This window comes from Felis catus, chromosome A3 (assembly GCF_018350175.1).
Source record: "Felis catus isolate Fca126 chromosome A3, F.catus_Fca126_mat1.0, whole genome shotgun sequence".
Lineage (NCBI taxonomy): Eukaryota > Metazoa > Chordata > Mammalia > Carnivora > Felidae > Felis > Felis catus.
Window position 1 is genome coordinate 35,752,091 of NC_058370.1, and position 24,759 is coordinate 35,776,849.

The window sequence follows — 24,759 nt, forward strand, 5'->3', positions numbered from 1 at the left end:
AGATCAAGGCACTGGCAGATTTGGTGTCTAGCAAGATCCCACTTACTAGTAGAAACAGACAGCCATTTTCCCACTGTGTCCTAACATGGTGGAAGGGGTGAGGAAGCTCTCTGAGGTCTCTTTTATAAGGGCATGAATCCTATTCATGAGAACTCCATCCTCATGACCTAATCATCTTCCAAAGGCCCTACTTCCAAATATTAGCATATTGGGCATTAGGATTTAACATATGAATTGGGGGGGATGGGTATAAACATTCAGTCTATGGTAGCCATTGAAAGAGTTATAAGCAGTGTGTGGGATGTAAAAAATCAAACTTGTCTTTGAGAATTTCACCCTGGAAAGCTGAATGGAGACTGGATTGGAGGAAGGCTGTACAAACTGACATGGAAAGAAGTCAATTTGAGAGATATTTATGAGGCAAACCTACAGAACTTGATCATTTGAATATAATGTGAGGAGGAGGAATTATTAAAGATAATTTTTAGGTTTCTATTTTAGGGAATTGGGTAGATAGCAGTTTAACTGGATGTGGACTAGATTTACAGGGAAGATGGAGTCTATGTTGATGGATTCTACTTTTTCCTCTTCTGCAGAGGAATTTGGTTTCATTCTGTATGTTAGGCTCAATTCTACCAGAAGCAAGAACTTGAATGCAAGTCATTGTTTTGGGGAAGCAAATGTGGAACATGAGTAAGGAAGAAGGAAATAAGAAAGGGGAGGAAAGGAATCCATTTCTTGATGAACAGGTTAGCACTAAGGAGGCTTCTCCTGATGGGTACCTCTGAGAGATGGGTAGAACATGCCTCTGAATTGTTGCATCTGGGTGATGAGGAATCTGGAATATTTTAGTGCCAAATTCTATCCATTATTGGTTGAAGGATCCTCCTACAGAGTTAATTCATGACATTTATGGCCTGTCCTGTGCTCTAGCCAATAATGCTCTGGAAGCCAGAGGAAACCTCAGGCTTTCTCAATAAGACATCAGATTGCATTGGCAGAAAGAAGGCTGAAGAAAAAACAATGGAGCATGGACAGTGGCTACCATCCTTGAATTCACTACTTTAAGATTTCAAAGTGCATTTCTCAATGTGCTTTTCCTCTATCTTGATGCTTTTGTCTTTTTTGATTACTGGCCCATTTCTCAGGTATTTTTCATTGCCATATTTTGAGTTAATCATTGATTCCACAAATTTTTTGAACTTCATGTTAAAATCATACTTTCTGTAACCCTCTACACCTGTAACTTTACCTTTTTTTAAGTTTATTTATTTTGAGAGAGAAAAAGAGAGACAGAGAGAGCATGAGTAGGAAAGGATGAGAGAGAGAGAGAGACAGAGAGAGAGAGAGAGAGAGAGAGAGAGAGAGAATTCCAAGCAGGCTCCATGCTGTCAGAGCAGAACCCTACACAGGGCTCCATTTCATGAACTATGAGATCACGACCCTAGCCAATATCAAGAGTCGGACACTCAATCAACTGAGTCATCCAAGCCCCACTATCTTTTTTATAAAATGGTAATTTATTAAGTATAAAGCCACACATGATTCTCAGAAAGTTGTGATGGAAAGCTAAGATGTACTCATAGCCGAGCATACAAAATATAGGTTACGGTGAAATAGTACTATAAATAATGTTGACTTAAAAACGCTCAAATGGAGCTGTCAGTGCTCTGGTCTTAAACTGGAAACAGAAAGCAACCCGGGTTCCTAAAGGACCTAAATCCAAAACTACTCCTTATTTTTATTAGTGACTTCTATGATGGGTTAGAGAACACATTTTACAACATTTGCTGATATTGCCAAGTTGGCAGGAGCCACCAGCACTTGGAAGAGTGAAAATATAATATCTAATATACCACTGGACATAGATTAGACGCTCTATAAATACTTTGTGATTGATGGATTAAAATATAGTACAATCTTTGTGGACATTCCTCACAGATCTTATGCCAAAACATTCCACTCTCTTGGGGCCCCCATACTCACCCCCTCCTTCTTCGAAGATAACCTGATGCCCAACTTCATTAAGTTCAAAGTCATCTGATTTTGGCTTCTCTCATTTTCACTTTCTCCACCAAAGGAATTTCCAGATTAACCCACCATTTTTTCTGCGCAAAGCCTCTCTCTTCCTACCATCCCCCACGTCTCCCTCCGTTGTTTTTTCCTAGCCTCCTCCTGCATGTTAAGCCTTTTCTCATCATTCCTTCATTCTCCTTATTGGAAACCTTCTTAAGTGTCCCCTAGATTGAAAACTCATCTTCTTTCCCTCATGTTGCTCCTCTGAGCATCTAAGTGCTTCTCTGGACAATAACCTCCGCCCGCCCACACCTCCACGTCCTCCTCCTCATTTATTTGTAATCTCTCTCTCTTGCCTTAGAAGAAGCTGCATGTAAGAAGTCTGGTGTGTCATCTATACCCAGCCCGTGGCACAGCTCCAGTCCCCTGATAGGCGATGACTAATCGCTTAGTGAGGGCGTGCCAGTCAGCACTTTGCAGCTTGTCTTCTTCCTAGCCCAAAACTTGCTGAAATTTTCCTTTGCTGTCTTCATTCTGCTGGTTCAGAGCTGTTCATCTCTTGGTCTTTTTTTCTAATATGTTGTAGTTTCTTCCAAAGCTTTCTTCTGTCCTTAGCCCTTTTCCTTCCTTCCCTAAATTCTCTCACTTGGGAATTCTGCTTGGAGACGGTCCACTATCACTCCAGATCACCTAGCCTCAAGGTCTCAGCCACCTAGGAGCTCTTCCTCTGAGTAGCTTATCTCTTGCCTTTTTATCTCTTGGTGCTACCCCTTGTGCAGCTTACAAGGTCTTGAAAATTTAACAACTTGCTATTTCTCTAGCATGTCTTTCTTTTTTCCCTCTAGCACATCTTGAACTTTGCTATCTCCATGCCTCTGCTTATGCAAGTTCCACTGCCTATGGTGCCTCTTCTGCCCTTTCTCTAATACCCACATTCCTACTCCTGTGTGTCCAGGAAAGCCCAACACCATACAACATTTCATACAATCTTTCCAGTTGTCTTTTTAGCTCTCACTCTATATTATCTGAACCCCCACCCCACGGTATTTATTGCTTTTCCCTATACACAAGTTATATGATTATGTGACATCTTTTCATATTTCAGCCTGTTCTGGCTCCTGGAAGTGATTCAGGACCATCACATAGATAGAAACAGACTAGGAGATGATACACATGCACAGCATGTTTTGGAATTATGCCAGACCCACCTACCTCTGCCCCCAGATTCTTGTTCTCCCACCTCCTGCTTTCTAATTCCCTTTTATTTCATCATATATGCCCTTGATACTCTAGTCACTGCTGACCCTCCACTTATGCAGTCTAGTTGGACACACATCTCTACTACCTTTGGATATGATTATATTACATGTCAGGATAATGGAACAAGGATACTCCAAACCCCACCCAGGACTTTCTAACATTCTAGATTCCAATTCAGGGTAGGGTGGCCAGCTGATAAAGAAACTGAAATCCCTTTGAAATCAAGTACCAAATCCTATACATTTTTCTGTGCCCATTGCAGTTAATACTGATCCTTTAAAATAGTGAATAGCTAACAGTAAAATCTTAATCAATGTATTACTTTCTTTGCGCAGTAGATGACTAAAGAGATGGAATCTAGGATAAGGTGTTCTGAAGGGCATAAAAAGAGGAAAATCTATGTGTTTGGTGAGTCATCTGGGAAAACTTCTGTAAAGGCTTCTATACAACTGAGGAATCCGGACACCTAGAAAGTATTGGGAATTTGTACAGTTTAGTGATGAGATGAGAATGTCTGGAGTTAAATCTTGATTCCTAGAGATCTGTAACTTAACCTCTCTGTACTTCCTTCCCTCAATTGTGAAATGAGATTAATAACAGATTACCCTGCATCAGGTTGATGGGGAGATTAAATAAGACAGCACCTATAATTAGTATGGAAATTAACATAATCTCTGATATATGTTAAGCACTCAACAAATGTTAATTATTTTCATCAAAGGAAGGAGAGTGTTGAAGCAGGAATAGAGAATCAGAGAAAAAATTTGCCTTCTTCCATAATTTATCCAGCAGTGGACTTATGTTGGGTCTCCTTTATAGCCACAATATGGCCATGGCATTATTTAAAATGGATCAGACACCTAATCAGTTATTGAAGGGATCTTTCCATGCATGTCTCCCATCAACATCCTGGAAGTCTGCTAATTCAGTCAGTGGATGGGAAAAATAAGATGAGTATCAGGAGTCCCAGTTATTTTATAGGTCAGTACTAGAGGAGGCACTCATGGCCTCTACTCACATGCCATTGGCCAGAACTCATCACATGATGGCTGCTAGCCCAAAGAGAGGCTGGGAGATGGCCACAGCTGTGGCCAAAGAAAAAAAGGAAAGAACACAAACATTAGTGAGCACCTGTGGTTTTGGCCATCAGTGTAATTTATTGGTTACCATTCCTTAGGAGCTAGGGGACCATTTCCAGAGCATAATCATCACAGGAAGTAGAAAGTTCATGCTCACAACTGTCCCCACATCCTCTGCCATGGCCCCTCCCCCTCTCACTTGCTCACTCAAGGCCACATTGGTTTCAAGTGTACTGGGAATCAAGGAGCATAAAAACATGGTAGGGGAAAACTAGGGGAACTAGTTTTCCACTGAATTAACAGATGATTACAGAATGCCCTTTGCATATATGCTCTGGGATAAGAAATACAAAGAAAAATAGCCGATCCACCTAAAGCAAAATCTTCTGACCACAAAACTGAGTTGTCCTGAGTACCAAGTGTTCTGAAGATTGAGGTGAAAAATGAATATGTTGTTCTCACTATATATATGTGTGTGTGTGTGTGTGTGTATACATATCTATGTATATATATACATAGATATGTATATATGTATGTGTGTGTACATACATATATATGTATATACACATACACGCTTTTTTTTTTTAGAAAGAGAAAGTGAGTGGAGAAGAGGGGCAGAGGGAGTGAGAGAGAGATTCCATGCTCAGCATGGAGCCAGATGTGGGGCTGTATCCCACAACCCTGGAATCATGACCTGGGTTGAAATCAAGAGTCGGAGGGTCAACTGACTGAGCCACCCAGGTACCCCTCTCACTCAATATTCTCAGAGAGAGGTTCCCCTAAATAGTCTTGAGCTATTTTCTGCCTTTGCTGCTTAACATTTTTAGAGCTATTATTTTGTGCCAAAGTGACAAAAAATATTTAAGAATAATGTAAACCATAAAATCATATCTTAATGTCCATATATTCAAAGTTAAATATCAAATTCACATTTATGACCACTTGGTTTGCTTTTGGAATCATGACATCAAGGAAAACATTCATTTCAAGTAGTATTATTTCATTGCAGAATAATAAGCATAAATAGCACTTATTGTCCAGACACTGTTTTAAGTATTATACATATATTGCCACACTTAATATTACCCTGTGAGGTATATTTTAGTATCTTCATTTTAGTTTTTAAAAAATGTTTATTTATTTATTTTGAGAGAGAGACAGAGACAGAGAGAGAAAGAGAGAGAATTCCCAAGCAGGCTCCATGCTCAGCACAGAGCTCCATGCGGGGCTCAATCTCAAGAAACAGAAGATCACAACCTGAGCCAAATCAAAAGTCAGGTACTTAACCAGCTGAGCCACCCAGCCATCCCTTATCTCCATTTTAAAGATGAAATCGTCCCTCAGAGATGCTAAGTACTTTGCCCAAGATCACGCAGCTAGCAATAGGCACAGTAGTTAATCCCAGACAGTGTCTGTGCTCTTAAATTCAAATATTAGCTCTCTCCTTCACTCCCATCAAGATTTGAAATTAATTAAGCACAACAGAGAAGTTTTGATTCAATGGAGATACTATACACATTTCCTTTTACTTTTTAAAAAAGTATCCTATAACATATTATTTGAGCGTGCATAAAATGTAGTAGGTAAAATATTCAGATAAAAATAAACCACGAAGTCTGTTTGAGCTAAATAAATGTTTGTGTCCTCCAAATTGGACACTCTATGAAAAATATACTTAGATTCTTACTTTATTCTTGGTAAACAAATTAACATCTGTTATCCCAACTAGGCAAGTTTAGCCAGCCATGATGCTTCTGGTAAATATGTTCTGGAAGGTTTTTAAAATATATTTATTTTGGAGGCTTCAGAAAAGTAGAGTCAGCAGCTGGTAGCACCTAGCAAGGTTATTCTCCTCCTCTCTTCACTCCCATAAAAGAATTCTCTTTCAAAGAATCATATAGATGAATATGAAATGTTAAAATACGGAAGAGTCACAAGAGTGAAGGGTTGCAGCTCTATAAGTAGTAAGATCACCTGCATGAGATTTGGTTTTCCCAAAATTAATTTGAACAATTCCATTATTTATTTTACCCAGTACTAGACAAGGTCATTGGGAGATATATCCCAAATCCTCCACAAAAATCACTGGACTAAGAGCATAGGGCAGTTGTATCATGAGACAGCAAAGGGCCTGCTATGTCTCTGATGAAGTTTTTCTTCAGTTGGGTTAGATATATGTGGTATCATGGTCAAGAAGCACTAGAACCCATGGGGTGCCTGGGTGGCTCAGTCAGTTGATTGTCCGACTTCGGTTCAGGTCATGATCTCATGGTTTATGGTTTCAAGCACCACGTTGGGCTGTGCTGACAGTTCAGAGCCTGGAGCCTGCTTTGGATTCTGTTTCCCTCTCTCTCTTCTGCTCCCCAACTCTGTCTCTCCCTCTCTCTCAAAGATAAACGTTACAAAAAAAATTTTTAAACAAAAAACAAGAAGCACTAGAACCCAAGCTGCATGAGAACGGGGGCCATGCTTTCTTTGGGAAGGAACACAGGAAACACAAGGGGCACCAGGAAACTCTTGGGGATGATGGTTAACTACCTTTAAAAAAGGACTTCAACCATCTCCACTTTGACCTCAGTCTGTGCTTTCTGATTAAGTTCTTCTTTCCAGCTTGTCTCTTACCTCAGGCAACAAAGCATCCCATAATGGCAACCAAAACCACCCCATCAAGCTCTGATGCCAGCAAGACTGAAACCAAGACAATGATCAACCCGACCTTTCTGCCCACCTTCATGTACCCACCAACATTGATTCTACATTTCCCTCATATGAACTTAGAACTATTTTCAGCACTTTGAATACAATCTTTGAGACACTGTCATCTCAGTGTTGGCCTCACTGAAATCAATTCCCTTTGTTTCACTAGCACTAGTCTCTGTGCCTTGAGATTTTGTCAGCAGCAAGTGGCCAAATTGGTCTGTGTGGGATCCCCGGACCTCAGGTGCGATTGATCTTTGTTCCCTGGGTACATCTTGATTGTCGATATTGTTTCCTGTTGTATGCATGTATCAAAACTTGTCAAAGCATATCCTTTAGACATAGGCAATTTGTGGTATGTCATTTTTATGTCAACAAAGGTAGTAAGTTTTTTTTTTCTTAATGAAGTTGATCTTAGTGACTTCTAAAAGCAGCTTCTGGCAGGAATGATACAGGTTTTTGGCAAATCCTGGAGCTTTTCCCAGGAGGCCTGGGAGGACTCTTCCTACCCAGGCCTGAGGAGAAGAAAAAACCTTTCTTCCACAGATATGTAATGAACACTAGGTATGGTCCCAGGCTTTGAAAATAAAAAGGAAATTTTTCAAAAATAAATAAACATTAAAAAATTTTTAAAAAGGGGCATCTGGGTGGCTCAGTTGGTTAAGCTTCTGACTTCGGCTCAGGTCATGATCTCATGTTTCATGTGTTCAAGCCCCACATCGGGCTCTCTGCTGCTAGCACCAAGCCTGCTTTGGATGCTTTGCTCCCCTCTCTCTGCCCCTCCCCTGCTCTCCCTATTTCTCAAAAATAAATAAATATTTAAAAAATTAAAAAAAGAAATAAAAGAAAAAGGAAATTTTAAAAATAATAGATCTTACCTTAGGATCAAGAAACAAAATCCACCAATCTGCAAAATATACAAAACAGATCTAAAGTAGAATAGCAAAAAAAAGAAAAAACAAAAAAGAAAAAAATGGGCAAAGTAGAAAGTTAATGCTAAATGAAATTGGGAATCAGAGATGAGTCTTAATATCAGACAAAGTTGAATTTACAGACAAAAGTATTAGATAAAGGGCATTTATTTTCCATCATGACAGTTGAGGAGCTGAGGAACTCAGTGGGTGTGCTCCCCAGGGTAAATAAATAATAATAATAATAATGATAATTTTTTAAATTAAAAATATATATGACGATTTAAAGTTTCTAGAAATGGCAAGGGGATACAGCAAATAAACAAATATCGGTTTAAGAAAATCTAACAAAGGAGGTGCCTGGGTGGCTCAGTTGGTTAAGTATCCAACTCTTGATCTCAACTCAGGTCTTGATCTCAGGGTCATGAGTTTGAGCCCTATTCTGGGCTCCATGCTGGGCACGGTGCCTACTTAAAAAATTAAAAAAAAAAAAAAAAGAAAATCTACTACATTTCATTAAGAACAGTGAGTCTGTGGTATTTGGACTGACCATTCCCTCTTTGCCTTCTAGTTCTGTAGGACAAAGCTTCACTCTAGACTAGTGCAACCAAAACATAGGGTGCCTTCTATGCCCCTTTCCTACTTCAGGCCTATCTTACTGGGAGGGGCAGGATTTCAATGCTTCTCACCCTACCCCCAGCTACTTGTTGCTAAGACTCAGTTCTGGGAGAGTTTACCAAAGAGGTGGGTGTCCCTGGTCTGCCAGCTCCCATTGGTGGGAAGGAGGTTCCAGGTTCTACCTGGGCACAGCACCTCTGGGAATGCTGAGGTCCCATACCTTGACTTGCACAGCCATGGTTCTGTGCCAGGAGAGGTGGGCTGAGATGGCCTGACACATCTGCTTCTCCCTTTTACCTGGGATTCAGTTCCAAAAATATACGTGCTGCCGTCCCCATCCTTAGCTCCAGAGTCCCAGATGTGGACTGGGGGACAAAGCAGGCCTTAAAACAGCTCCTTATGTCTTCACAAAGGAACTGACTTCCTTGCAGCAGAGTATAGAGACGTTCAAACCTCAGGGTGCTCTCAAAAACAGTTGGAGGTTGTGCTGAAAGGTAATTGGAAGGAGATTGGTAGATTCACTGGAAATACAAATTCAACCGTGGGAGAGGTAGTTTGCCAGAGAGAACTAGAATCCCTCCTGGGCTCAGAACAAATATAAAACACTAATATTTAGTAACTATCTTTTCAAAGGAGCCTAATTTGATGGTATTACTTTGTAGAGCCTAGGATATTGTTGTAAACAATGGAGGGATTGGCCACCAAATCAGTGATTCTTAATAGCTGGGTGTGGTCAATTTAAAGAAACAGCCAAAGAGAACATCACTATGCTCTGAGGGTGACTATAGGCTTACCCACCACAGCCCCCACCCACACCCCACCAACAGGGGCATCATTAGAGGCTTCACACAGTGTGAAGAGACTCCACTAAAATTCTCCATCCAGTTACTAAACAAATAAGCAAATAATAATAATAAGCCCTGGAAGTGAGGAGGGTGGGAGTAGAGGTGGGGAGAAGAACCCAGAGTGACTACATTTCCAAAATATTACAAGACATGCAAAGAAATAGGAGTGTATGACCCATGAACTGGAAAAAGAGCAAGCAACTGAGAGTACTTTTGGGAGCAACCAGATGTTGAATCTAACAAAGACATCAAAATGGCCACTATAAATATGTTCAAAGAACAAACAGAAACCGTGATTAAACAGAAAAAGAAGGTACAATGACAATGTTGCCTAAAATAGAAAATATCAGTTAAGAAATAGAAATTATTAAAAAAAAAGAAGAAGAAGAAGAACCAAATGGAAATTCTAGTTGAAAGGTATAAGAACTGAATCCTGGAGAGTAGATGGTGTGCCATTCCTGTATTTGGTAACTGTGAAAAGGACTTTTCCAGCATTTCCTTGTTCTCCTCTTAAACAAGCAATTTCAATTATTTTTCCATTACTAGTTCTACTATGTGTTCTCCCATCTAAACAATCATTTAAAAAAAAATTGCAAGTAATGCATTAAATTGATTTAGTAGGAAAAAATATTTGCTTTAATAGCAGTGGGCTTCATGAATCTGACAGAACAATCCTACTGAAAAAAATGTTCTTAAAATAAATGTTTCAAGGAAGGAGCCAAGATGGCGGAGCAGCATGGAAGTTCTCTGCTTCTCTCATCCTTGAAATGCAGCTAGATCAGCACCAAACCATTTTTGCAAACCTTGAAAATTGATCTGAGGATTAACACAACAATCTGCATAACTTGAACCACAGAAATTGGCAGGTGTGTAGCACAGGGAGGTAAACTGGGGAGAGAGAAGCCATGGAGAGTAGGGAGCTGTATTTGTGGAGACAGGACAGAGAAAGGGGGAGAGTACAGTAAAAGCACTTCCCCTGAAAGTAGCTAGAGAGAAAGAGAAAGAGAGGGGATACCCACAAGTGACTGAACAAGTAAGGGAGAAAGGAGACAAGAGAGGGTTTCAATACTATTAGGACTATATAAACAGGGGAGAGCAGTGTCAGAAATTCTGGACCTCAATACCTGGCAGTGCTCTGGTGGGAAGGGTGAACCCCTAGAAGCAGGCAGTGAGGTCCGAGGAGTCCACAGGTCACACAGGGAAAAGCAGTTCTGCTAAGAGGGCTTTTGTTAGAAGCCATACAGCCTCCCCACAGGCAAAGGTCTCAGCAGACTCGGGAGAACACAATTGCTGGTATTGGAATAAAGATGCCAGGGTGCAGTGAAACCTGGCACCAGGTGTGTGTTGTGGATTACCATAATCCCTAAACCTCTGCTGCTACTTGATCCCATTAATTTTTTCTGGGGCAAGCTGGCACCCAGCCACAATCTCTGGGCCTCTGCAGCAGTGTGATTGCAGGAACATTTCTGGGGGCAAGCTGGCACCTGGCCATTGCTAGGGGAGGGTCAGGTCAGAGTGGGTCCAAGCCACTAGGCCCTCAGAAGTGAGGGGTTTGGAAACACAGCCCCATCTGAGATAAGATTTGGGAGGTAAATGGTGCCTGGTAGGCTGACGGCTTGGACATAGACAGTGTAGAGTGAAAAGTGGAGGGAAGCCAGAGACAAAGAAGCCAGAGACAAAGACAAAGGTGCTTGATTGCGGGTCAGTGAGAGCACAGAGTTCTTGTGTCAGAAACTAGGAAAGTGGGTGATGGCATTTTCCCTCTCCCAGGCATGTACATACATGTGCACGTGCACCACACCAATCCACCCCAGTAAGCTAAGCAGCGCCACCTAGTGGAGAATGTAGCCATTACACCAAGCTCCTGTCCAATGGCACCAACCAAGCTCTAGAGGATGACCACAAGTGTCTTCATCTGCTTACTGTATGGACTATAAAGTGCTTCATAGTGTGACTTCTAGGGGAAACTTAATTTAATTTCAATCGGATTTCATTCTGTTCAATGGTACATCTTTTTTTTCTTTTTCTTTTCTTATTCTTGGATACAAAGAGAGAAAAAATTTATTTTTATTTTCCATTTTTATATAAAATTAAAAAATTTACTATATGTATTTTTTGTAAATGTATTTTAAATCTATTGTTCCTTTTTCATTTCATTTCATTCTTTTTTATTTTATACATTTTAAATTTGTAAGCATTTTCTTACTTTTTTTTCTTTTCTTTTTTCCCCATTTTTTCTCTATTCTACCAAGCTTCTTTCAACAACCAAACCAAAACACACCTAGGATCTGGCTTTCTTTATTTGATTTTTTGTGTTGTTTTAATTTTTAATTTTTATTTGTTATTTTATTAATTCTTTTTCTTCCTCCAAAATGACAAAATGAAGAAATTCACTCCAAAAGAAAGAACAGGAAGAAATAACATCCAGGAACTTAATCAACACAGATATAAGCAAGCTGTCTGAACTAGAATTTAGAATCACGATAATAAGAATACTAGCTGGAATTGAAAAAAAGCATAGAATCCTTTCTACAGAGATAAAAGAAGTAAAATCTAGCCAGGACAAAATTAAAACCACTATGACTGAGAGGCAATATTGAATGATACCATAGCGGCAAGGATGGATGAAGCAGAGCAGCGAATCAGATATATAGAAGACAAAATTATGGAGACAAATGAAGAAGAAAAAAGGAGGGAAACCAAGGCAAAAGAGCACAATATAAGACTTAAGAAATCAGTGACTCACTAAAAAGGAATAACATCAGAATCATAGAAGTCCTAGAAGAGAAGAGAGAAAAAGGGGTAGATGGTTTATGTGAGCAAATCATAGCAGAAAACTTTCCTAACCTGGGGAAAGACATAGACATCAAAATCCAGGATACACAAAAAACTCCCATTAGATTAAACAAAAACTGACCATCAGTAAGGCACATCATAGTCAAATTCACAAAATACTCAGGCAAGGAGAGAATCATGAAAGATTAGAGCAGAAATTAATGCTATTGAAACCAAAACCAAAAACAAAAAACAGTAGAATGGATCAATGAAACCAGGAGTTGGTTCTTTGAAAGAATTAACCAAATTGATAAACCTCTAGCCAGATTGATCAAAAAGAGAAAGGAAAGAAACCAAATAAATAAAATTAATAATGAAAGAGGAGAGATCACAACCAACACAGCATAAATACAAAAATAATAAGAGAATATTATGAGCAATTATATGCCAATAAATTGGGCAATCTGGAAGAAATGGACAAATTACTAGAAACATATGAACTACTAAAACTGAAATGAGAAGAAATAGAAAATTTGAAAATACCTATAACCAGTAAAGAAATTGAATTAGTAATAAAAAATCTCCCAAAAAAACAAGGGTCCAGGGCCAGATAGCTTTCTAGGGAATTCTACCAAACATTTAAAGAAGAGGTAACACCTATTCTTTTGAAGCTGTTACAAAAAGTAGAAATGGAAAGAAAACTTCCAAAGTTATCCTATGAGGCCAGATTTACCTTGATTCCAAAACAAAGACCCCACCAGAAAAGAGAATTATAAACCAATTTCTCTGATGAACATGGATGCAAAAATTCTCAACAAGATACTAGCCAACTGGATACAACAAGACATTAAAAGAATTATTCACCATGATCAAGCGGGATTTATACCTGGGATGTTTGATATCTGCAAATCAATGTGATACATCACATCAGTAAAAGAAAGGACAAGAACCACATGATCCTCTCAATAGATATAGAGAAACTATTTGACAAAATACAGCTTCCTTTCTTGATATAATCCCTCAAGAAAGTAGGGATAGAAGGATCATACCTCAAGATCATAAAAGCCAGATATGAAAGACCCACCGCTTATATCATCCTCAATGGGGAAAAACTGAGTGCTTTCCCTGTAAGATCAGGGGTGTCCACTCTCACCACTGTTATTCAACATAGTATTGGAAGTCCCATCCTTAGCAATCAGACAACGCAAACAAATAAAAGGCATCCAAATCGGTAAGGAAGAAGCCAAACTTTCAGTCTTTGCAGATGACATGATACTCTATATGGAAAACCTAAAAGATTCCACCAAAAACTGCTAGAACTTATCCATGAATTCAGCAAAGTCGCAGGATATAAAATCAGTGCACAGAAATTGGTTTCATTTCTACACACCAATAATGAAGCAGCAGAAAGAGAAATCAAGGAATTGATCCCATTTAAAATTGCACCAAAAACCATAAAATACCTAAGAATAAACCTAACCAAAGAGGTGAAAAATCTATACACTGAAAACTATAGAAAGCTCATAAAAGAAATTGAAGAGGACACAAAAAACAGAAAAATATTCCATGTTCATGGATCGGAAGAACAAATATTGTTAAAATGTCAATACCACCCAAAGCAATCTACATATTCAATGCAATCCCTCTCAAAATAGCACCAGTATTCTTCACAGAGCTAGAGAAAACAATCCTAAAATTTTTATGGAACCAGAAAAGACCCTGGATAGCAAAAGCAATCTTGAAATAGAAAACCAAAGCTGGAGGCATCACAATCCTGGCCTTCCAAGATGTATTACAAAGCTGTAATCATCAAGATAGTATGGTACTGGCACAAAAACAGACACTCAGGTCAGGGAAGTGAACCTGCACCACATTCTTACACGATACACAAAAATAAACTCAAAATGGATGACAGACCTAAATGTAAGACAGAAAGCCATCAAAATCCTAGAGGGGAAAGCAGACAAAAACCTCTTTGACGTGAGTTGCAGCAACTTCTTACTCAGCATGTCACTGGAGGCAAGGGAAACAAAAGCAAAAATGAACTATTGGGACCTCATCAAGATAAAAAAAAAAAGCTTCTGTATAGCGAAGGAAACAATCAGCAAAACTAAAAAGCAACCAATGGAATGGGAGAAGATATTTGCAAACGACGTATCAGATAAAGGGTTAGTATCCAAAATCTATAAAGAACTTATCAAAACTCAACTCCCAAAAACCAAATAATCCAGTGAAGAAATGGGCAAAAGACACTTTTATATACACAATTTTCCAAAGAAGATATCCAAATGGCTAACAGATACATGAGAAGGGGCTCAACATTACTCATCATCAGGGAAATAGAAATTAAAACCACAATGAGATACCACCTCATACCAGACAGAATGGCTAACATTAACAATTGAGGCAATGACAGATGGTAGTGAGGATGCAGAGAAAAGGAAACTCCTTTGTATGGTGGGAATGCGAACTGGATCAGCCACTATGGAAAACAGTATGGATGTTCCTCAAAAAATTAAAAATAGAACTACACTGTGACCCAGTAATTACTCTACTAGGTATTTATCCAAGGGGTACAGGTGTGCTGCTTCAAAGGGGCACATGCACCCCAATGTTTATAGCAGTGCTATTGACAATAGCCAAAGTATGGAAAGAGCCCAAATGTCTATCAACTGATGAATGGATAAAGGAGATGTGGTGTATATATTACTCAGCAATGGAATATTACTCAGCAATCAAAAAGAATGAAATCTTAATATTGCAACAATGTGGATGGAACTAGAGTGTACTGTGCTAAGCAAAATTAGTAAGAGCAAGACAAATATATGAATTCACTCATGTGGAATTTAAAATACAAAACAGATGAACAGAAGGGAAGGGAAGCAAAAATAATATAAAAACAGGGAGAGGGACAAAACATAAGAGATTCATAAATATAGAGAACAAACTGAGGGTTGCTGGAGGGGTTGTGGGTAAGGATAAGGGCTAAATGGGCAAGGGGCATTAAGGAAGACACTTGTTGGGATGAGCGCTGGCTGTTATATGTAGGGAATGAATCACTGGATTCTACTCCTGAGTCATTATTGCAATATATGCTAACTTGGATGTAAATTTAAATAAATAAATAAATAAATAAATAAATAAATGACAAAGGAAATTAATATTCGGTGCATGTCTGTATCATCTCAGGCACCTCTCCCTGTGCTTTCTCATTTAATCCTGCTTAAACGAAGAATTTCTCTAGGAATCACTAACTTGGAGGTCAGGAAACTGAAATTTAAAACCAATGAGCAAATAGTGAATGGCCACATGTATGACTCAAAAGCTTATTTCTTCTAAAGTATTTCCTTAAACTCATGAATATTTACACTATCTCTTATACATCTGAAAGTTTCTTTTTTTTTTTTTTTTAACTCCAGTATAATTACCATACAGTGTTATATAGTTTCAGGTGCACAATATAGTGATTCAACAATGCTATATATAACTCAGTGCTCATCACTGTAAGTATACTAACATCTGAAAATGTATAACTCATCCTTCTAGACCCTGTGGAAAGGTTACCTTTCCTATGACATTCTGAATTCTCTGAGGTCAGTGCTATCTTGGCACTTAGGAAAGGTCCCACCGTTACCTGTTTAATCTAATTTTCTTACAGAGGTTATGAGCTCCTGAAAAGAAGGGATGATATCTTATTTGTCTTATTTAATCACAAGACCTAAGAAATTTAGTCCATAGCAAGAACTCAATAAATGTTTGTTAAATGAACAATCAATATATGTAATCCTCCTTTGGGAGATTCCTTTGAGTTATGAGAACCTTAAAAATAAAACTGTTATTTTACCAGCAAAAAATGGGTTTATTTGGGAATAGCAGAACATTACAATTTGGAACATACAACCTATAGCAAAACCATAGGCAAGTCCTGAGTTGCTGTGGTAGTTGGCTTCTTGTAGGAGATGCAATGTACATTTTTCCCTGTTGGGGCCTATCATTGATGATTCTTTCCTATTGAGGATTCTGTTGGGGTCTGTAAATTGACAATTTTTCCTGTGATTGATCTTCAGTGGTATGGCATGAGAGCTCCCCCTTCTGGCTTCCAGACTTCATTTTAAATGAGGTTTCCCTTTACTAATTTTCACAATTAGTAGGCCATGATTTCAAAATGAAAATTGACTAAGGTAAATATGTAAGTGGACATTTAATTAATTATATGATGATGATGCTTCTTCCCTATCTGACATCAGCTGCTCTGGAGAAATAGCTGCTTTACCCAAGAGCTTGTAGCCCTGACAGTGTTTGACAGGGCAGGACTGTAGGCAGCCTTATGTGAGACTTGGGATGGCAGAACACAAACTCTGTGGTGGAAACCAACAAAATCAACTAATAGAAACCAAAAAAAAAAAAAAAAAAAGAATGTTTGGAAATATATTTGTTAGCTTTTGGAATCAAAAAAAAGTTCTAGAGGACCAATTATCTAAAATGAACAGTAATCAAAGGGAGCGAGGTGGCTGGGAACACAGCCAAGGCTGCATCATGGGGTTCCTCTTAGGACATCAGTGTTGACCACTAGACAGCTCTCATTGAACTTCCAGCTCTCAGTCCCACAGCTGCCATGACAAATGGTCTGGGTCTTTCAAAAGCCTGCATGGGAGCATTCCTCTGTCCCAAATTAGATAACATCATCATATCCTAGATGCTTGAGAGTGAGGAAGGAGAATGATTGCCCTCTTTATCTCCCATGGTGGGAATTAAGCTCTGTATTATACTTATTTTGGGATATTCACGAAGTTGGAAGAGTATTTGCTTGCTAATAACTTCAAAAATTAATAGTCATAATAGTAGATTGATGGCATTGGTGACTTAAGGCCCTTAATTCTGGTGCTGAATTCTGGAGGGAATATTTCTGTCTGTCTCTTACACTTTCTATTCCTGTGGTGTGATTTGTGCCTTCATTATTTCTGTTCTAGGAAGTGGCAATGACCTACTATTGGCTTGCTCTCTGTTCCCCCAAATCATGATTCTGTGCATCCAACTTACCCTCTCATAGCTTCCAGAGCAAACTTCTTGAAGTATAAGCAATACCCATGTAATTTCTTCCTCCAAAAACCACTTCAACATTACCCTATGCTATGGAGTGAAGTAAAAATTTCTCAGGGTGCAATTGGAATATGTCTGTGATCTGGTACCAATTAATCTTGCCAATGTTTCAACACTCTCTAGTTTGCATAGATACTTTAGATACTGGTTATAAATGACACTCAAGATTACTGAAGCACACTCTTAGCTACAGGTATTCATTCCAAACATTCACTGTGCGCCTAAATACTGTAGAGGTAACCATGATAAAGACTGGTTCTCTGTACCTGAGATGTGCTATTTGAGCTATTAAAAACTTAAATGGACATCAACTAAATATAACAGCCAAGCAATTAGATTTGAATTTCTTGTAAACAAGTTTACCAGTTTGTACCAAACATCAACCCTATTCTAATTATTTCTTAAATATCCTACCTGGGCAATCTCTACCCATTTTTCCAAGGCTCAGGCCCAACACAATCCAATCAATAAAAGATTTATGATCGTCTCCCTTTGGAGTAAGTCTATGTTCTTGCCATGTTCTTAGAGCTTCTCTCAACACACAGCTCTACTGCAGGGCACATCATGTCTGCAATTTATCATACAAGCCTAGCCTTTTTCTCTCACTAGATTTCAAGCTTCTTGAGAACAGGAACCCCATCTTGTTCATGATTGTGTTATTCAAAATATGTAGCCTGAGACTTTTCACATGGTAAATAGTCAACAATTACCTGTGAAATTGAAAGCCTTCGGTTTTAAGTAGAAGACAGACAATTGAAATGCTCTAGTACAACACAGTCACTAGTACTTGAGCGTATGTCATACTGACAATATGTTATTATTTTGGCCTATATTACAGGGTTATTGAAGGATGTCACAAATTGTGGAAAGTCACAATTTGCTAAAATTTAATTTAGCTTTGCTAAAAGGTAGGGTATTTTTCAAGACCTTTAAAAATTCAGTGGAAATGTCAACATACGTAGACTAAGGCCCACTAACAGTAAAAGATCAATTTTCCTTTGCCCAGCAAAAAGCAGAATTAAAAACTAAGCTCACTAAAAAGTTATAATGGCCAATCATAGCAATTTATTATGTATATAACATGTACCATTCCTTTTCTAAGTCCTTTACCTAGGTCAGGTCATTGATTCTCATGGCATCATCACTCTGAGATTGAAGGTATTATAATATTTTTACAGAGGGGGAAATAAAAACTCAGAGGAGTTAAGTGCTTTGCCTAAGGCCAGTTTAGCTAGCAATTGGCTGAGCTGGGATTATGTGCCAGAACTGTCCAGTTTTATCTTATATACTACACTTCCTCCCAGTATGTTGGTAGGGGGGAAAGTCTAACTCAATTTAATTGAATGACAACAAATTTAGCACTGACTTAGATAAGATTTTTTTTTCTTTTTTCCTTCCTTTTTTTCCATTTAGGGAAAATCATAACAAAACTCTTAATACTTTTGGGTGGCACTGGTAGTTATCCCTATTTGAACAGGGCAGGGTTTGATATTAACATAAATGAGCAGTAAGAAAAGGAAAGCAAATCTTAGGCATCTTTGAGAGAAGAGTTGATGGTGGATGGTTGCTCATGCAATTAGCTGCCATCATGTTATCCTTCAAAGAGGCAATGTGGCTCATTGCTAGAAAGTAAACTCTGGAGTTGGAGTCACAATTTGAGGTCAAATTTTGACTCTACCACTTATTATGGATTCCCTTGGGCCATTTACTTAGCTTTTAATAAATTTTTATTTTCATTTATATAAAAGGAATAATGTGGTCCATATGCTCTGGTGTGATTTAAGGATTATAAATGGCAAATATAAACTACCAGTACATGGTAGTAATCATGATTCACAAGATGTACTCTTCATGGAGACCATATTCAAAGCAATTGGCTTTTTACCAGGGGCATAATATGTTACCACTTTCCTTGATTATATTGATTTTTTCCCCTCCTTAATATAAACTCACAAGAAGACCTTGCTGCTCTGGAGTAACTGTGATGTAACACTGAGAGGAACTTTATTATATCCTGCCCCTCTGCTTTCCTCCATCCCAGGACCCAAAGTCTCTTCTCAGTGTGGTATGTGATTGAGCCTGTGTTTGGCTCAACAGTTATGCCTTACCTCTTCTACAATGTATGGTTTCTAAATGGCCATGATGTCACATGCTTTACATTAGGTTTGCTTCTGGCTTTTTTTGCATAACTTAAAAAATCTAAATATTAAAAAGAAACACTAATTTACTGAAATAAAACTTTCTGAATGAAATTTTGTATGGGGACCATTGTTCTTCTTGGAGAGGAAGCCAATTTAAACTATCAAGTGTGGGATGTGAGTAGTTAAAATGTCAGACATGGCAGAGGTGTCAGCTAGAAAGCCATAGACAACATTATTATGTTTTGGAAGGACTGGACTTTAGGTCTTTGGAGGTCCAGAAACACACTAATTACCAAGAGGTAATTAGTCTCTGACTCAAAACCAGCGATCATTTGAAAGCGGAGGATGATTTAGATTGGCTGGAAATACAGTAATAGTAATAAGCTACAGCTTTAGCTGTGTGGTTAGAGTTGTATTTTCCTTAACATCAAGCTATGATAATCTCTCTACATGTTTCAAGGGTCCTTATATTTTGAGAGCTAGTTTCTAGCACCCCATATGCTCAATAAAAAAAGTCTTATCTTGGGATCCTCAGAACTGGAGTCATTGATGTCTTGTACCTGAAAGAAAGATTCAAGAAAGGAACTGAAAGCATGTCATACTTCACCTCATTGATGGAAGTGAGAAAGCTGATACACCTGGTAAGAGAACTCTGGGGAGAGGTTGGAATTGAGGGAGTACTGGAGGGAGTGAAACCTCCAAGTCACAGCCACTCCAATGCCCTGCCCTAATTCCGCCAGCACCCATTCTATGGTGTCCCAGCCCACGGCACCAGGTTCTTCTAGCCAGTTTCCCTAAACCTCAGCCTTATGTATTTGTGTCTTGTGCCTCCCTCCTTCAGTCCCAGACTGCCAAGTGACCTGTTGTAGGATTAGGATCTGGTTATGTCAGGCCTGATCCCTAGAACCAAAGGCCCTTGCTAGTTCACAGACCATTATGTATAATGCTATTTGCTGAATAGCAAATAGCACATCTCACAATGTGATGTCCCACTCACCTGCATGAAGTCCTCCAAATGGAAATGGTGGCTTGAAACACACTTGAACTTGGTGCTCCCTGTAATTTGGATTTCCATTTCTCCTCTGTCTCTCTTGCAACTGTATTACCAAGATGCCAGCATTCCTTAACTATCTGTTGGAACTAAGACTTTTAAAAAAATGTTTATTTATTTTTGAGAGACAGAGTGCGAGTGGGGGAGGGGCAGAGAAAGAGGGAGACACAGAATCCGAAATAGGCTCCGGGCTCTGAGCTGTTAGCACAGAGCCTGATGCAGTGCCCAAACTCACGAACTGTGAGATCATGACCTGAGCTGAAATCAGACGCTTAGCCAACTGAGCCACCCAGGTGCCCTATAAACTAGGATTTTTACTTTCATAATGAAAGTTATAAAAATATATACAAACAGGTTTAAAATATAAATATGACTTGTAACATGCAGACATAGACAATTATATCTTAAGTGGAATTTCATTAGCCCCAGGGTAAGAGCTGTCACACTCTACTCTTCCCTCCTTGAGGCAATAAGCCTCATTTATTTCAATGTCTTCTCTACATTTGCTTTTTTAAATTAAAGTCCAGAACTTCTGATTTTAACATGATCATATGCATTTCTCTCCTCCACTTCCTGAAACTTCACTAAGATAAAGTATAGAAATTTTTTTAAAAAACACTAAACCCGTAAGAATAGAGACCAGGAGAGGAGATATTCTCAGGTGAGTAATCTCACCTGCTATTTGGAGGAGGGTCAGTGAAGAGACAGCTGACTCAGGTAGGTGGGAGGGCAGAATAGCAAGTAGGAAGCTGATCCACTCTGTGCAACACTGAAGGTTCTGGATTTGGAGGCACCAATACATCAGAAGGAGACATGAAAGGCTCAGGTTAAAAAACAGTGGGCCATAATTCAAGACCTGCAATGGGGCATTTCAAAAGCCCCACCCACACACTACTTCTTAATGCCTCTCTTCAATAAAAGTTAATGATATTTGAAGAAACACTCTAAGATGAAAGGGAAAAGCGGGGTGGGGGGGAGCTGAAAAGATATATAGAAAAAAAAGGGGGACCCAGAGTGGAGAGATAAAGCGAGGGAAATAGAAAAAAACTTAAAATGAAAAACATCACACCCTTAGATGAAGATGAAAATGTACATTCATGGTAGAATAAATACTATGAAAAAGAAACAGGCAGGGCAAAGAAAGGAGACCTTGGGAATTTAAAAAAATTATGACCGCCAAATTATAAAAACATACTGGAAGGTTAGAAAATCTCCCAGGAACATGACCAAAAAGAAAAACAGAAATAGAAAATAGCAATGTAGGAAAGTTAGTTAATTCTAAGCTGTTTTAGTTGGGTTTTGGTAAGAACATGTTTCAAATTAATATAGTTGTATGGATGATAGGATCTCATGTATTCAGAAAAACAAAACAATAACGTTGATTCTCTAGTGTGGTCAGGGCTCCAAGCTACTAACCTGAAAACTCATCTTTGACATCCAGAGCCATGGGTCCTCCCAACCTTCACCTTGGCCTAGATCTGCTAAAGCCTGAAGACTTTCATAACCCTGGTCTTTTTTTTTTTTTTCCATTGATTATTTTATTCAGAAAAAAACAATAGGAGGAGACAGAAACAAAAATTCTGGTCATTTGCAGTATCTATCAGCCTTCAATTTGGCTCTCCTGTCCAGAAGTGTTTCATGCAAAAATCCATCCTTCCTGGCCTTTTTGAGAATTTTACTGTCTTCTTATTTTAAGTTTGTGGTCTTGGAAGCTCTGAAATTTCTCTACATAATTGATTTCACACTGTTTAACATTTCCTTTGTCTTCTTCTGGCATATCATCTTTTTTCTTAGTTTCTCTTTCAGCACAGGATCTAATCTTTATCATTTTTTCTTCTCCTGCTGTTTTACTTTTTGATTCTATATTGCCTGCTTCGTTGCATCTAACAAAACAGCTATTTGAGGCCAATAGGGCCATTTTCCCATCTTGAAAGACTGGTTCCCACTGTTCTCTTTGTCCAATTGCATCTGAATGCCCCACAACAAGTCCATCTGAATTAATACCAAGGTATTTTCCATAGCCAGATTTCAGGGCAATTCTGGAATCAGACAATTTGACAGCTGTAAACTGCTAGGGCCCTCATCAACTTCTTTATGTGGAGCTCCCAGTGTAAAAAGTCCATTGTCAAGTGCGTGTATATAGGTGTCTTTATCCATTTCAATTTCTATGATTCCTGAAATTTCACCAAAGTTTGTTACTGTCCACCAGATTCCAACAATATCAAGCTGAGTTTCTTCATCTTCTTCTCTTTTTCTCTTCTCTCTGCTCTTTTTCTTCTTACTCTTAGCCTTGGTTCCCTTGAGCACGAGTTTGGTGGACTTCACATAGTAGGAGTATTCGGCCATGGTTCTGGGGACACTGTATAAAGAGGTGAGAGCGGGCTCACGGCAAAATACCTTCACTGGAGTAGGCACGTGTGCCAACCCTGGTCTTTTCCATTCTCACTTGGGCCTTATTTAGACAATACTCAGGGACAACTGTGGCTGAGATAGAAAACAAGTAATCTCCAGTGTTATTCTTGAAATTTAACAAAGGCTGCTGGTGAAGGATGGGAGCATCCACACGGTTCACCACGTAATTGCTACAAATGAGAAGACAGGTGCACATCTCATTTCAGCATTCCAGGTAAAAATGTGGTTGATAATCCCACTAAGCCTCATGTTCCTATTGTCATCAGCCCAGAGAAAAGCCTTCCTGCCATGTCATAGTCTCATTTCAATGCTAGCCATGCTTGTTTCTCCAGCCTATCCTCCTGCCTTAGACCTGCCCCTATCCTGCAAATGACACCACCATGCATCATGTCACCCAAACCAGAACGCTGAGAGTCATCCCATGGCTGTGCTTCCCTAATCTTAATGTTGTGAAAACGCAGTTTCTGATTCAGAAGGTCTGGACTGGGCCCAAGGGTTTACATCTCTACCAAGCTACCAGATCTGTGAATGCTAATCCAGGGGCTACAGTTCAAGTAGCAGGGCCTAGGTATCTGCATTCCTTCATCCATTTCGTCTATGAGGTATTAAGTTCTGTAGTTTCTATCTATACCACTGATGGGGGCCAGGATGGAGTCTCTTGGATTAAAATTGTACCTACCAAACCAATTTTCCTGCCTCTTGTCTAGCTTCTCCAAAGGCCCCATTTTTACCAGAGACTGATTCTTCCCTCTTCCTTCCTTTTTCCCTCCCCTTCCCTCCCTTTTTCATTTTTTACTTTACTATGGGTTTCATAAAGCACAGTGGTTAGCCCCATAAAATTGGTTTTGACTGAAAAGGAAGAAGTCAGAAGGGGAGAAGCTAAGTGGATGAAGGATGGTGATTGGTTGCAGAACCACACTGCAAATTCAAATGGGGCTCAAACAAAATAGAGGGTAGGCACTAATGAAAGGATCTCAATGCCACTGAGACATTCCTAGAGAAGAGTGGAAGATGGAGGTAATTTTTACCACCTAGCGAGGAAAACCATGTTCCCAACTCTTCTATTAGCTAACTGCTTGGTCTTGAGAAAGTCACTTCTCAAGTTGTATTCCCCTCTGTCCATCATTGAGAATGCTCTGGTTAAAGTTTCCAGTTTCATCTAGGAATGAATTCTGCATTTTTCTGAGAATGGTGCCAAGGAAAGATTTCTTGGGATGTGTTTCTAATCTTGGCTCTGCCTCCAACAGCTGTGTGCACACAAGCAAATCACGTGGCCCTGAAGGGCCTCTTCCTTCGCACCTGTGAAATGAGAAGGTTAGACTAAAGGATCCAGGATCCCTTCCAGTTCAAAAACGCTGTGGCTGTAGCTCTTCTTTTTATAGAGGAGCTGTTTATTTTTCTCTTTAAAATATTTCAAATATCAACAATCGATGATCATCAGGAGATAGAAGGAGAGGCAGGGAGTGGACAATAATGGTGAACCCAATACTGCTTTTTAGGTTTCAGAGTAAAAGGGGGAAAAGCCCATCAAGCAAAGCAGAGTAAGATCGATTGATCTATCTATTATCTATCTATCTATCTATCTATTATCTATCTATCTATCTATCTATCTATCTATCATCTATCTATCATAACAATTTAGTAGAAGGCCATGATAATATCATCTAAAAGCTAAAAACAAAAAAACAAAAAATCAAAAACAAAAACAAAAAACAAATATACTAAGTGTCAGAACTTCTCTGTTACTTAATTCAATGCTTAGGGACAGTCTGTGAGGAATGTTTAAATAAATATTGAAGAAAAAGACATTTGCTAATAATTTTTGGTAAATGTGTGTAATGGTGTTATTAATGG

At 38.9% G+C, this 24,759-nt stretch overlaps 1 protein-coding gene and 1 pseudogene across 1 annotated transcript in view; both read right to left on the reverse strand.

Annotated features, from left to right (window-relative positions):
• The window catches only part of PAK5 (p21 (RAC1) activated kinase 5), a 320,788-nt gene extending 310,051 nt beyond the window's left edge, over positions 1-10,737 (reverse strand). Inside the window, exon 1 of the mRNA XM_023251465.2 lies at positions 10,551-10,737. The gene's annotated coding sequence lies outside the window, so the exon portion shown is untranslated. The remainder of the gene's footprint in view (positions 1-10,550) is intronic.
• An 11,291-nt stretch (positions 10,738-22,028) lies between these two features.
• LOC101091275 lies at positions 22,029-22,944 on the reverse strand (annotated as a pseudogene).
• Between the last annotated feature and the right edge of the window lie 1,815 nt (positions 22,945-24,759).